Raw genomic sequence first — 12,524 nt, 5'->3', positions numbered from 1 at the left:
CTGCTAGGTTCCTTCATTGAGGCTATAGCTCCCGTTGGGTGGCCTTTCCTCCAGCTACAGTTCTCACCGGGTTCAGGGACATGCTCCCCCATCACACCTTCATGCCTACAGGTGGTAACAGACTGTTGCCAACCCTGGACTTCCTTCAACCCTGCTCAGACCTTTGTAAAGAGTCCTTTAACAAATCCGCCCTTAGTCAGCCCTTTGAGTGTATGTGCTGTCTGTCTCCAGCTGGAGTTCTGACTCATACACTCTCTGAATCGGACATGAGGAATTTCTGAAATTTCATTCAACATTTATTTTAACAAAAGTGTTTTGAGCAACTACTTTATACAAATGATAAATGCTGAAAGACTTAATAATATCTGAACATTTTCGAGTGTCTGGTATGTGCCAGCTAATGGACTAAGCAATTTATATAATTTAATCATCACGATAATCTTGTGATGATGTGTTTTTAAACCTCTTTTCAGGTATGGAAACCAGTGTTTGTTATAAATAAGTACCTTGACTGAGGCTACATCCCCAGTAAGTAGAGGAGGCAGGATTCATACCCAGAGGGGTTTCATTTTTAAACTTATACTTTAAACTTCTTCTTTTTATGGTCTCTTATATACAGTGATAATTATGACAGGGTATTCAGGGAAAAAACAGAGGAGGAGGGAGGACCTCATGTACTAATTGCATACAGAAAACTAGGCTCTTTTTTCAAACTTGAAGACTGGTAGGAGGGCAAACCTACACAGACAGGATGAATGAAATGATAAAATATTTGGATGAAATGTTTATCAGGTGAACTAGGGGTGGGAGAAGAGGATTATGGAGGGGTGAGTATTATGTGCAGTGACAGGCAGTGATATGTTCAGCAGGTGGTCTCCATCCTCCCCAAAAGCCTGGTTTACAGTGTTTGTCAGTCTCTGTGGCATAAATACTCCCACGATGGCCAATGTCAAGCTACCAATATGGCATCACTGAATGGCATGTGGGGAAGAGATGTGCAAAATTGGCTCTTGAGAGTGGGTACAGGCCTGCTGCTGTGCACCACTGTATTTATGTGCAAGGGCAGGGAGTCAGGAAACAGCACGTGTGTTTGGGGTACTCTAGGTTGGTCAGATCTGCTAGAACACAAGGAACAAGTGGCAGGGGAAGGTAGAATGGGAACAGGGATGAGACAGGGGAAGTGGTAGAAAAGACCATGAGAGAGGGCTTTGTCTGCAGCTGCACTGTACAGTTTGGTACCCACACATTGCCAATGAGTACTTGAAACGTGTCTGGTCAAAATTGGGATGTGCTGTAAGTGTAAATTATACACTGGATTTCAAAGACTTAGTAAATATACATATATTATATAATTAATAGATATATGAATATATATAATTAGTATATTTGTGTTGATTATGTATTAATGATAATATTTGGATATATTGGGTTAATCACATATTTATAATTAATTTCATCTGTTTTCTTTTTACTTTTCAAAATGCAGCTACTAGAGAAAGCCAAACTACATGTGTAGCTCGCAATGTATTTCTTTTAGACAGCTTTGAGCCAGAGAATTTGGACTTTATTCAACAGGCAACAGAGAGTCTTAGAAGAGTTTTAAACGGATATGGTCTGCTTCCCGTAATGATCCATCTGGTGCCGTGTAGAGTTTGCTGAGCCCAGGCCGGAGGAGGGAACCTTGAGAGAGTCCAGGACAGAGGGATGCGGCACTGAATGAGGCAGAGGACGTGGGGATGAAGGAGGAGAGAGCAGACTGGATGGGACAGGGTGGCCGATTGCATGTGAGAGGTGGGCAGAGGGAGGAATCGAGGGTGATGCCCAGGTTTCTGGCTGGACCACTGTCCAGCTGGAGTGGTATTACCGGAGATGGAAGTGTAGGAGGAATGAAGATATCTTGGGGGAAGATAATGTGTTCAATTTCAGACCTGATGAGTCTGAGGAGCTAGGGAGCTTTCAGGTGTCCAGCAGGCAAGTGGGTACAGGGGTCTGGAACCCTGTTGGCACCGTCTACAAAATGCATCCCGAATCAACCGTCTCTTGCCACCTCTGCTGCCTCCTCCTAGTCTAGCCACTATAATATCCTGTCCGGAGGATCGCTGCAGCCTTCTAGCTAGTTCTTTTGCTGATGCATTTGCCTTGCTTTTTCTAAAGTCTCAATCAACAGGCAGAATAACCTCATTAAAAGCACATCAGAACATGGCATGCCTCCCCTCACAGTCTTCCAGTTAATTCCACGGCGCTCACTCCACTCTGTACAGTGGCCTAAGGTCCTATGCGACCTGACCCTGCTGCTCTGAGCTCCACTGCCCTCTCCCTCAGTGACTCTGCTTTAACCACGCTGAGCTCCTTGCTGTTCCTGGGACTCACCAGGAATCCTCCTTGCCTCAGGGCCTTTGCACCTGGTACTCTTCCCTTGGATTTCTGAGGCGCTATCTCCCTCACCTCCTTCAGGTCTGTACTCAACTACCCCTTCTCTGTGAAGACTTCCTGCTCACTCCATCTAAAATGACACCCCGCTCTTTCCTTCCCTTCTTTATTTTTTTCCCCAGCTCTTACCACTATTAATCATACTATAAATGTTACTTATTTATCATATTTAATATCTGTGTCCCTCATTTGAATGTAAACTCCGTAAGGCAGAAATTTTCTCTTTTATTTTCTGCTGCATCCCTGAACCTGGACTGGTTCCCGGTGCATAGTAAAAACTGAAATATTTGTTAAATGAAAGAATAAACTGCAGAAGATCAACGGGCTGAGTATATAAGGCCTAGGAATAAACAAGCCCTTGGAATCCCAGCTCTGACACTAGTCATTGTGACCTTGGACTGGTTATTTACCATCTCTAAGCCTTAATTTTCTCATCTATGACATGGAGAGATTAATAGTACCTCCCACAAAAGATTTTCGTGAGGATGCATCCAGCCGAGAAATATTTATGGACCCCCTCCCATGTGCCAGGAGCTGTGTTTAAATGGGGATTAGATGAGAGAATTTATAGAAGAGTTTGACATTGTGCCTGCCGTATTGCAAACCTGCCGTAAAGCCTTTACTGAGTATTAGCAGAGGAAAGAGTGTTAAGCAGTCAGGAGACAGGGCTGTGTGAGAGCCGCTGAGCTGGGAGTGCGCGTACTGACCCAGAGGGAGTGAGCAGAGTGCGGGGTGAGGGGAGGGGACTCTGCTGACCTTGCCGATTTCTCAGGGATGAACCCCGTGAGGGGGAGCCAGGAAGCAAGGTGGACTTTGAAGGATGATTAGGGAGTAGAAGGGGAATTCTGGTGTCATCATCAGCATACCAGTGCCAGAATGGAGAAGAATTGCAGACACAGACTCTCTCCAAAGCCACAAGTCACTGCTCCCGGGAGGAATGACACCGTGGGCATCCCCCTGCGAGAATCGAGGGGCCTTGAGAAGAACACTGTAACTTGGCAGGGTCCCACATACTTCAGACCGGATTAGGGTTGGACTCCCAAGTGCCGTGCCTCACTGCTTGGAAACCCCATGAAAGAGCTGGAGCCTCGTTCTGGGCAGCAGTGGACAATGGCTCTTTGTCAGCAGCCAGTGAAGAGTAAGCGAGGAGAGTGATGGAAGCTGAGGTCTGAGGGGTGCTGTGTGCTGGGGGTCTCAGATGGTGTGGAGAAGAGGGTCAAGGCCTGGGAGGTCACAGTCAGGCAGGATGAGAGCGTGGAGAACTGAGGGCCCTGCCCTTTCCCTCCGGACCCACCATGGCTCTGGCCCTCTCTGCCTTGGGCTGTACCTTGCTCTGGCCTTCCTGGTGGATTATTCTGGAAGACTTCCCAGGAAGTTTGGAGGTCCCTCAGGTCCAGGCCCCAGGGATGAGGGAGCCCAGGATAGCGGTTATTCCAATGATGTGAGCCCCTCAGGCACTCCGGCTTCTTCAGTGCCCAGGAGGCCCTGTGGTGCCACAGAGCCGACAGCGTGAAGCCGGGGACCCCACTGCACTGTGGGGAGGAGCAGGCTGAGAAGTCAGACCCTGAGGTGTGGCCTCTCGCTTTCCACCCACGTTAAGCAGAAACCACAACTTCAAGGCTTACTGTGCTCCTCCCTCCAGCCCTCAGTAGTATATGTTGCATAAGAGACACCTGCAGCTCAACAAGTAATTGCAAAGTGAATCCTATGTAACCACCACCTAGGACATGAGGGGACCACTGCCATCTCCCCTTCATCCCTTTCTGATTTCTATCCCTTGCCTCCCCCTGAAGGTAATTACTATGCTGACTTCTAGAACCATCATTCCCATGTTTTTTGTGTGTTTATTTTGTTTTGTTTTTACAAGGCAGCATAGTACAGTGGTAAGAACATGGATTCTGGAGACAGAAGGTGTTCATTCAATTCTTGGTTCCTCTACTCACTTGCTGTGTATCCTTGGGCCGAATACTTTCTCTCTCTGTGCTCACTTTCTTCATCTGTGACGTAAGGGTCACGAGAGAATGCGAGCTGATGAGGTTGTTTAAAAGATTAAATATGAGTTAATATATGTGATTAGAACAGTGCCTTGGGTAGTATGGGTGCTCTTTGTAGTACTGTCACCTAAATATACATGCCTTAGCGTATATGGTCTAGTTTGCTAGTTTTTGAACCCTATGCTAACGAATCATACTCTAAAACCAACCAACAAATAAACAACCAAACAGATAGGTACAAAGCCTATATGATGACAGCAGCAATGATGATTGAAGGGGAAAAGGATGTGCCAGTGGCTGAAGTTCTGGAAATAGGAGGAGCCTGTCGTGATGGGCTGGGACGTGAGGACAAGAACACACAGGGGTGGCATAAACAGATCATGGGGATTAACACTCAGCAGAGGGGTGTAACTGAGGGGGTTACTGAGTCTAAGCTCATGCTGCTCGTTGCCAGAGAGGCCAGTAAATCAAGTTGTTGGGACAAGGAATAGTGACTTTATTCGGAAAGCCAGCAGACCGAGAAGATGGTGGACTAGTGTCCCAAAGAACCATCTTGCCCGAGTTAGAATTCAGGCTTCTTTTATACTAAAAGGGGAAGGGGTGTGATTGGTTGCTGCAAACTTCTTGGTGTGGAAATCCTTTGTTCTTGCAGCTGCCCAGGTAGGTCATGTCACAATGTTCTCGTAAACCTCAAGCAAGACAAATGTTATTCTCTGTTCTGCAACTTTTTATCTCTATATGAATGGAAAAGTGTTACACCTTTAAAGGTCAGAGCCTTGAGGATGGGCCATCCTGTATATTTCAGGCTATAGGCAGCATGCTTTACTTGTAGCAAAAGCAATGGAATACAGAGGTTAAAGTAAAAGAAACAGATCCATATGGAGTCAGATCTGTTCTTCCCTATTACAAGAGAACACAGCATGGGTCCAAGGAGTAGGAGGGACTCTGGGGAGTGAGGCAACCTGTCCCTCCTCTCCCACCACCCGGCACCCAGCGTGGTTCCTGTGGAACTCATGCTGCTTCCTTCACGGTGCAGTGCAGACTCCATCTCCATTCTGCCTCTGGTTGCATGACGTCACACTTCCACTCCCGGCTGTGGGGCCTGGCTGTAGGTCACTGCCCTGATAATAGATGCTTCAGTTTCAGTGCAGCCTGGACAGTGCCCAGAGCCTCGTGGGCCTCTGTCTCCAGAGGGAACAGCCCTGTGCTTGGGGAACAAGAAGCCCCAGCTCCCAACTGCACTGTGGGCAGAGTTAGATTGAAAATGTTGTTATTCAGCAAACTTGTACTAAATACTTAAAAGTCCCAAATACTTCACTGAACTGAGATGGTTTTCTTTGCTTTCCCTGGATCTGCCCACTCAGTCGTCATAGCAGCCCTGAGCTCTCCTGCTGTCTCTGTGTTATAGAAGAGGAGACAGAGGCGGGGAACTGGCTCCCACTCACACGGCTAATAAGTGCAGGAGGCCTGGCCAGGGCCGTGCTCACTGCCCTGCTTCACCTCACTTCCTTGCTCAGCAGTCCTGGTTCTGCTCCGCTGGCTATGTGGGCACACTGCTGAACCTCTGCGGGTTTCAGGTTCCCTGCTTATGAGGAGCAGGCCTATGGGCCCCAGTGTTCGCATCCCCTGATTCACTGCCCTTCATGGAGGACTCCCACAGATGCCCTGGGCACCTGGGGACTCCACGAGAAGTAATATCACGGCCTCTGGCCTCCTCAGGGAACTTATATTTGGGGACACAACTGATGATACAAGATGGTAAATAATTAACTTTCCAAAGTGTGATTCAGACCAGGGTGTAATTAAGGGCTCTGGGAGGGCAGCTGAACGAGTCTTGCCTAGTGGAAAAATGGGTCATCTTAAAGGAAGAGCAAATTCTCCTTAACCACTGCTAAAAATTACTTCTCTGTTAGGCAAGGGTCAGAAACACTTTCCTGGCAAACAAGTCGTTACCATCTGGCTCCCAGTCGGCCCTACCTGCCCCACCCGCAGCCGGGAGCCCTGTGCAGCTTGTGGACGTGCCTCATTTCAGCAAAAGCATCAACACTTAGAGGGAGGGTTTTTTCTTCCTCCACAAAACATGCTTCCTTATGTTGAAATATTTCTCCACAGGGCTATGCGTGGGATGAAGAGGATGTATGGTGAGCAGGCATAGCCCCAGAAATAGAGGGCTAGTTGGGGTTGTGCAAAAGTCAGTGGATGAACCTTGTGACAGAGACACCACACACCCTGAGGCTGGTTGCTTCAACCATAAAGAACTAGTTGTGAGAAACAGAGTTTGACTGGGTTGGGGCCATGACACCGGGGAATGGAAACACTGGAGACAGTATTTTAAAATGTTGAGCTTGGGCTGAAGAACGAATCTTAGGTTTGTGCTGACTCATACTGTGGCATCGCAGAGCCTGTGGAGAGGCGGCATCTATCCCAGGATTCTTGGTCTCCCACTGTGTCTCTTCCTCTGTTGGTTTTCTTCCCTATGGTTCTGTGCCAGCTCTGCTGTTCATTCTACTACTGCAAGGGATAATACCTTTCCAAGATTTCAGTGTTTAGTAGCAGGCTGATGGCTCACAACTTTACTTTTTAATTTAAAAATTTTATATTTTTATTGCAGTATAGTTGATTTATAATGTTGTGTTTCAGGTGTATAGCACAGTATGTATATACGTATTATATATTCTTTTTCAGATTCTTTTCCCTTATAGGTTATTATAAGATGTTGAGTAGAGTTCCCTGTGCTATACAGTAGGTCCTTGTTAGTTATCTATTTTATATACGGTAGTGTGTATCTGTTAATCCCAGCCTTAGAGTTCCAGCTGGGAGCTGGCCGTAGGCTCTGGACTCACGAATGTGGCTGCCTCCTGGGTGTCGTCGTTCCGAGTCCCACAGGTACATCTTCTCAACTAAACTCCTCCCAAACTTGCTTCTCCCCATCCGCCTTCTAACTCAGTGAATGGCACCATCACTCACCCTCCCCATCCTCCATGTGCAAAGAGTCACCAGTTCCCTCCACGTCTTTCCACTCCACGCGTGAACCTCAGTTCAGGCCCTGCATCTCCGTCCTATAGCAGCTCTCTCAGGGGTCCGCCTGCCTTCCAGTTTGCTCCCCTTGAACCCACCCTACACACAGCAGCTAAAGTGCTTCCACAGCACAAATAGGAGGTGTAACTCCCCTCCTTAAAGCTCCTCGAAGCCTGCCAGTTGCTTTGGGGATTCAGCCTACACTCGTTCAGGGTAAAGCGCCATTCCTGAGTGGGGCCTGGTGTGTCACTCCAGTGATCTGAGGTTTGGCTCTCACGGGAACCTCCCTCCAGGCCTGGGCATTCTCTGACAGGAACAGGAGATGGACGAGGTGAAGTTGTTAAATGGAAATTACTATCTCTCCCAACACCCGCACTCTATCATATTTCTGAATTCAGAACATCCCAACAGAGTCCAAGATGCTGTTTCTAAAGAAAGTACATCAGAGTAACCTGCTTACAAATCAGTAAGAAAATAACCTATAGGAGAAAAGAATCTGAACAAGAATCTATACATATGTATATAACTGAATCACTTTTGCTGTATACCTGAAACTAACAACATTGTAAATCAGCTATACCTCCATTAAAAGATGCTTTGCTGAAACCAAGAAAAAAAGAAAAGAAAAATACAAGTAGCCTAAGACAATGACAGAAGATAACCAGGATAACCGGGGAAGAAAGCTGGAGCCTTTACTGCTCTTCCAGACCAGAGCCTGTTAGGCCCTCAGTGAACCTTGCCTGTAACTCTCTTATGACATTTCATACTATGTGGCATCTATGTATTTATTTATTACTTGGTTTAGCTCTTACTTTAAAAAGTCAGCAACCCGAGTTCGGGGAAGATGCATCTGTCTGCATCTCCTATGTGCCTCCTGGGCAGTGCATACCTTCTATGCATGGGGCAGAGGAGTGTCTCGGTATATGAACGGCCAATTATTAAATCACAATATTATGTCTTTCCCCATTAGCCAGGAATATTTATTTCATCAAAATAGCTTTCTAAAAATATCTCCCCATATTACAAAGGATTATGTTCCTAATGAGTATTTTGCACTTATGAATCAATAATAAAAAGACAAATTCCCTAAGAGAAAAGTTGACCAAAGATGATAGACAATTTACAAAAGAATTTACAAAAGAAACAATACCAATGGCCATGAAACGTATGGCAGAGGCTTAATCTCCATGTATGCAATGAAAGCTACTCTTTGCAGGAGGTGGGGAAAACAGGGACTTGCACTGTTGGCAGGAGTGTAAATTTGTAGAACCCTTCCTGAGGGCAATTAAGCAATAATAATTCAAAATTTAGAATTTACATGATCTTTGACCCAACAATCCCAGGACTCTGTCCTCTGGGAATAATCAGATAAGGGTACCAAGTTTATGTGAAAGAATAGTAATTGCAACGTTAATAACAGAATAGTTAAAAATGCAAATAAGTCAATCTTTTATCATAGTGATATGGTTAAATAAATCACGGTACAGCCATATAATGGAATATTATGCACTTGTTAGAAGAGAAGCAAATCTCTAGATATGTGTTTCTACAAGGAAAAATGCACGCAATATATCAAGTGAAAGAAGCAGGTTATAAAGCATTTTATCCATCTACCCATCCACCCTTCCTCTCATTCTTTCATTCAGCAAGAAAATAGTAAAAGAGTATTATTAAGCCATTAACAGTAATTATCACTGGATCAAGTTAGACTTTTTAGGGCCTTCCACACTCTCTTTCATATTTTGAAGATTTTACAATGAGCAGTGTGGTATATTATTCTTGAAACAGCAAAAACCATAGGTAATGCCAGTTAGGGGGAAAGTTTTTCTTGATTGAAAGAGCAATATGAGAGATTTCTCTCTGCTGGCATTTGGGGAACACGTTGCCATATGGGATAATTTTTTATCATGAGGCATCTTGGCTTGTTGGATTAGCCCCTGGTGGCAGAGCCTTGCATCATGTGGAATTTGTCCTGCGTTTTTGACCCCAGCTTTCACTAACTCCTAAGAAACACAAGATAACATTTTCACAGTCCATTCCTGTGCCAGTAAAGGGGAACAAATTACATTTAATTTCCAACTATCAGTGGTTAAGAATTGTGTGGGTATATGAAATCAGCAAATAATAAACATTTTATCCATTTGTTTTCTCTCTTCTACCTATACTCTCAATCATCATTTTATTTTATTTACTCATTACCAAGACAAAGTGAACTGATTTCTGGTTTTTATTTTGCTCTTCCCCACATGCTCTTGGCCTGACTTGGTCTTAGAGAACACTGGCCGGTTCCTATTGGTCACTAATTTCTTTTCTACCTAATCACAAAACGTTAACTAATACAAGTTTACACTTTTCCTTGGTGTTGATGACATGCTCATCTAACAATGGCTCCTGGAACTTCATCCTTTTTCCTTCTTAGGAAACTGTAAGTGCTTTGCCCTTCGGTCCACCATGTTGATGTCTTTATGTTGATTGGACTTGGTAAACTGAAAGTGGCATCTCTGGATGCCCTGGGAGGATACATGTGTTCTAGAATGTTGGAAATAAACCCTACAGAGATTCCAGGGGCCAGCCATATTGGTAAAGGTTTTAGGCTTTAGGTAAAGGTTTAGACTATGCTGAACAACATTCTCTCCAAGGTAAAGGACCAGTGAATGCATCTGCACCTCATACAACCATGAAAGCAACACAGCTCTTTGGAAGTCCTTCAGGTGCTGGAGGCAATATGCATTGCGCTTGGGACAACTGCTCCATCACATTTATCAGAGGACTCACGTTGCTAGCAATTTTTTTTTTTTTTTTTTTTTTGCGGTACGTGGGCCTCTCACTCTTGTGGCCTCTCCTGTTGCGGAGCACAGGCTCCGGACGCGTAGGCTCAGCGGCCATGGCTCATGGGCCTAGCCGCTCCGCGGCATGTGGGATCTTCCCAGACAAGGGCACGAACCCGTGTCCCCTGCATCGGCAGGTGAACTCTCAACCACTGTGCCACCAGGGAAGCCCTGGCAATTTTGACTGGGTCTCAGAGCAAGAGGGGGCTCTGCAGCAGGTCCAGGCTGTAGTATAAGCTGTCCTGCCACTTGGGCCACGTGAACTGGAAAATCCCATAGTGCTGGAGGAATCTTGTGATAAATGAGAGCACATTGTGGTGTCTCTGACAAGTTGCATTGGGGGAGTTGCAGTGCAGATCTCTAGGCTCTGGAGCAAGGACATGCTATCTGTTGCAAGAAATTATGCACTTTTTGAATGGAAGCTCTTGGCAGGCTACTGAACCTGGGAAGAGACTGAGCATCTTGCCAGAAGTCGTCAAATACATGTGCATCCAGAGCTACCTATCATGGACTGAGGGCTGTCATTCCCACCAGGTCGTAAGGCTGGAGAAGCCCAGCATAGTTCATCTTAAAGTGATCATGGTGCAGCTAGGAGTGGGCCTGGGCAGGTCCAGAGGGCATGAGGACACTAACTGACCAAGTGGAACAGTCTCACGTATCACCTGCTTATGTTGCATTGATGCCTCTCTCTAAGCTCATGCCGATGGCCAGGGGTTTCCTATGACCAGTTGGCAAAGGAAGAAAAGAAAATCCAGGCCTAACTCATGGAGGGGTTGACTGGGTCTGTTGGTGTGAGCTGAAAAGAGACTGTTCTGCATTACAGCTCCACTCAGGGGACTCTGAAAAGAATAGGAGGGCAGGAGAAAATCCTCCCCCCGTGGGCAGAGCTGCAGACACTGCTTTAGTCTTCCAGTTTGTGAAGAGAGAGAAATGGCTTTAGCTAAGACTATGCTGTGAGTCCTGAGCTGTGGCAAGTGGTTTGGCTGGTGGGTCAGGGGTTTGGATGGAGCAATATTGGAAGATTGGAGATGAGGTGATATAGGAGAAGAGCGTACAGAGGGGGCCCAAAGTGTAGGGGTTGTTACATCACCTATGAATGCCCACCAGAGGGAATCTACTACAGAATCAGGGACTCGACAATCAGCTGGACAGAATGACGTGGCCTGCTCTCAGCCTTCCCAGTGCCAGCACAGTGGGCCCGTGAAATGGAATCACCATGGTTACAGAAATGAGAACAACGCGTACGCCCATCATGGCAGAGCAGATGACTCTGATCGTCATGAGGAGGTAGGCTTGCTGCTGCATCATGGGGCCAGGAAGGAATAGGTTTGGAAATTAGAGGATTTATTGGGACCATATCTTGGTGCCCAGGTTTAGCTGCAGGTGGGCAATTATTGCAACTACAAACTGATAAGAGCATGATAACCAAGGGTTCAGACTCTTCAGGGGTAAATGTCTGTCCATTTCAGCAAACAAGCCACCTAGACCAGTAGAAGTGCTGGTGGAGAGTGGGGGAAATCTAGAAAGAATGGTGGAGGAAGGAGATGATGAATGTCAGTTCCAACCTAGGGACCAACTGCAGTGGTGAATGGGTGGCTGCTTTGCTTCTAATCGTCCCACACCAGCCACTCTCTTTGGAAGACTGCCACCTGGTAACTACACTGCTTTGCCCACAGGTGCAGAGCCCAGAGGTGCCTGGGAGTTTCCATTTCCTCAGGGCCCCCCTTAGCCAAGGGCTGACAGAGTTTGTGAGCATGAAGTCCAGCTCCTTGCCTCGATGGGGACAAACTCACAAGTCTCTCCCCTGTGAGACTCCACCTGAAATCTCACAACCTTGGGTCCTTCCCTTTCCATGGCCTGCTCCCCTCACTCTCCTATCAGTTTCTTCCAGGGCCGGTCTTACTAAACCACTGCCCTTAGAATCTTCCTCTCAGAGTCTGCTCTGGGTAATCTCCCACTACTTAACGGGGAGATTAACGGGGTGGGGGGTAATAATAGGTCACATTCCCTGGGCATCTACCATGCGCAGGGCACTGTGGTGAGAGGTCTTACATTACCAGGTCCACTGAATCCTCTAGAACTCCCCGCTCCCCGACCCCAGGTGCTGAATAAACTCTCAGCAGCAGAGCTTAGGGCTGTAGGGCACAGGCCCAGGAGCCCAACTATCTGGGGTCAAATTCTGGTTCTGCCAATGACTGGCTGTGTGACCTTGGGCAGGTTACTTTCCTCATCTGTAAAATGGGGATAATAATAG

At 46.5% G+C, this 12,524-nt stretch overlaps 1 pseudogene across 1 annotated transcript in view; it reads left to right on the top strand.

The window, feature by feature from the left end:
* Positions 1–11,522: 11,522 nt before the first annotated feature.
* Positions 11,523–12,524, top strand: part of LOC307192763 (phosphoglycerate kinase 1-like) — a 33,466-nt pseudogene continuing 32,464 nt past the window's right edge. The window contains exon 1 of the transcript in view: positions 11,523–11,557. The product of the transcript in view is annotated as a phosphoglycerate kinase 1-like (transcript). The remainder of the gene's footprint in view (positions 11,558–12,524) is intronic.

This window comes from Stenella coeruleoalba, assembly GCF_951394435.1.
Source record: "Stenella coeruleoalba genome assembly, chromosome: 1".
NCBI lineage: Eukaryota > Metazoa > Chordata > Mammalia > Artiodactyla > Delphinidae > Stenella > Stenella coeruleoalba.
This window is presented reverse-complemented; position numbering and strand designations above follow the sequence as displayed.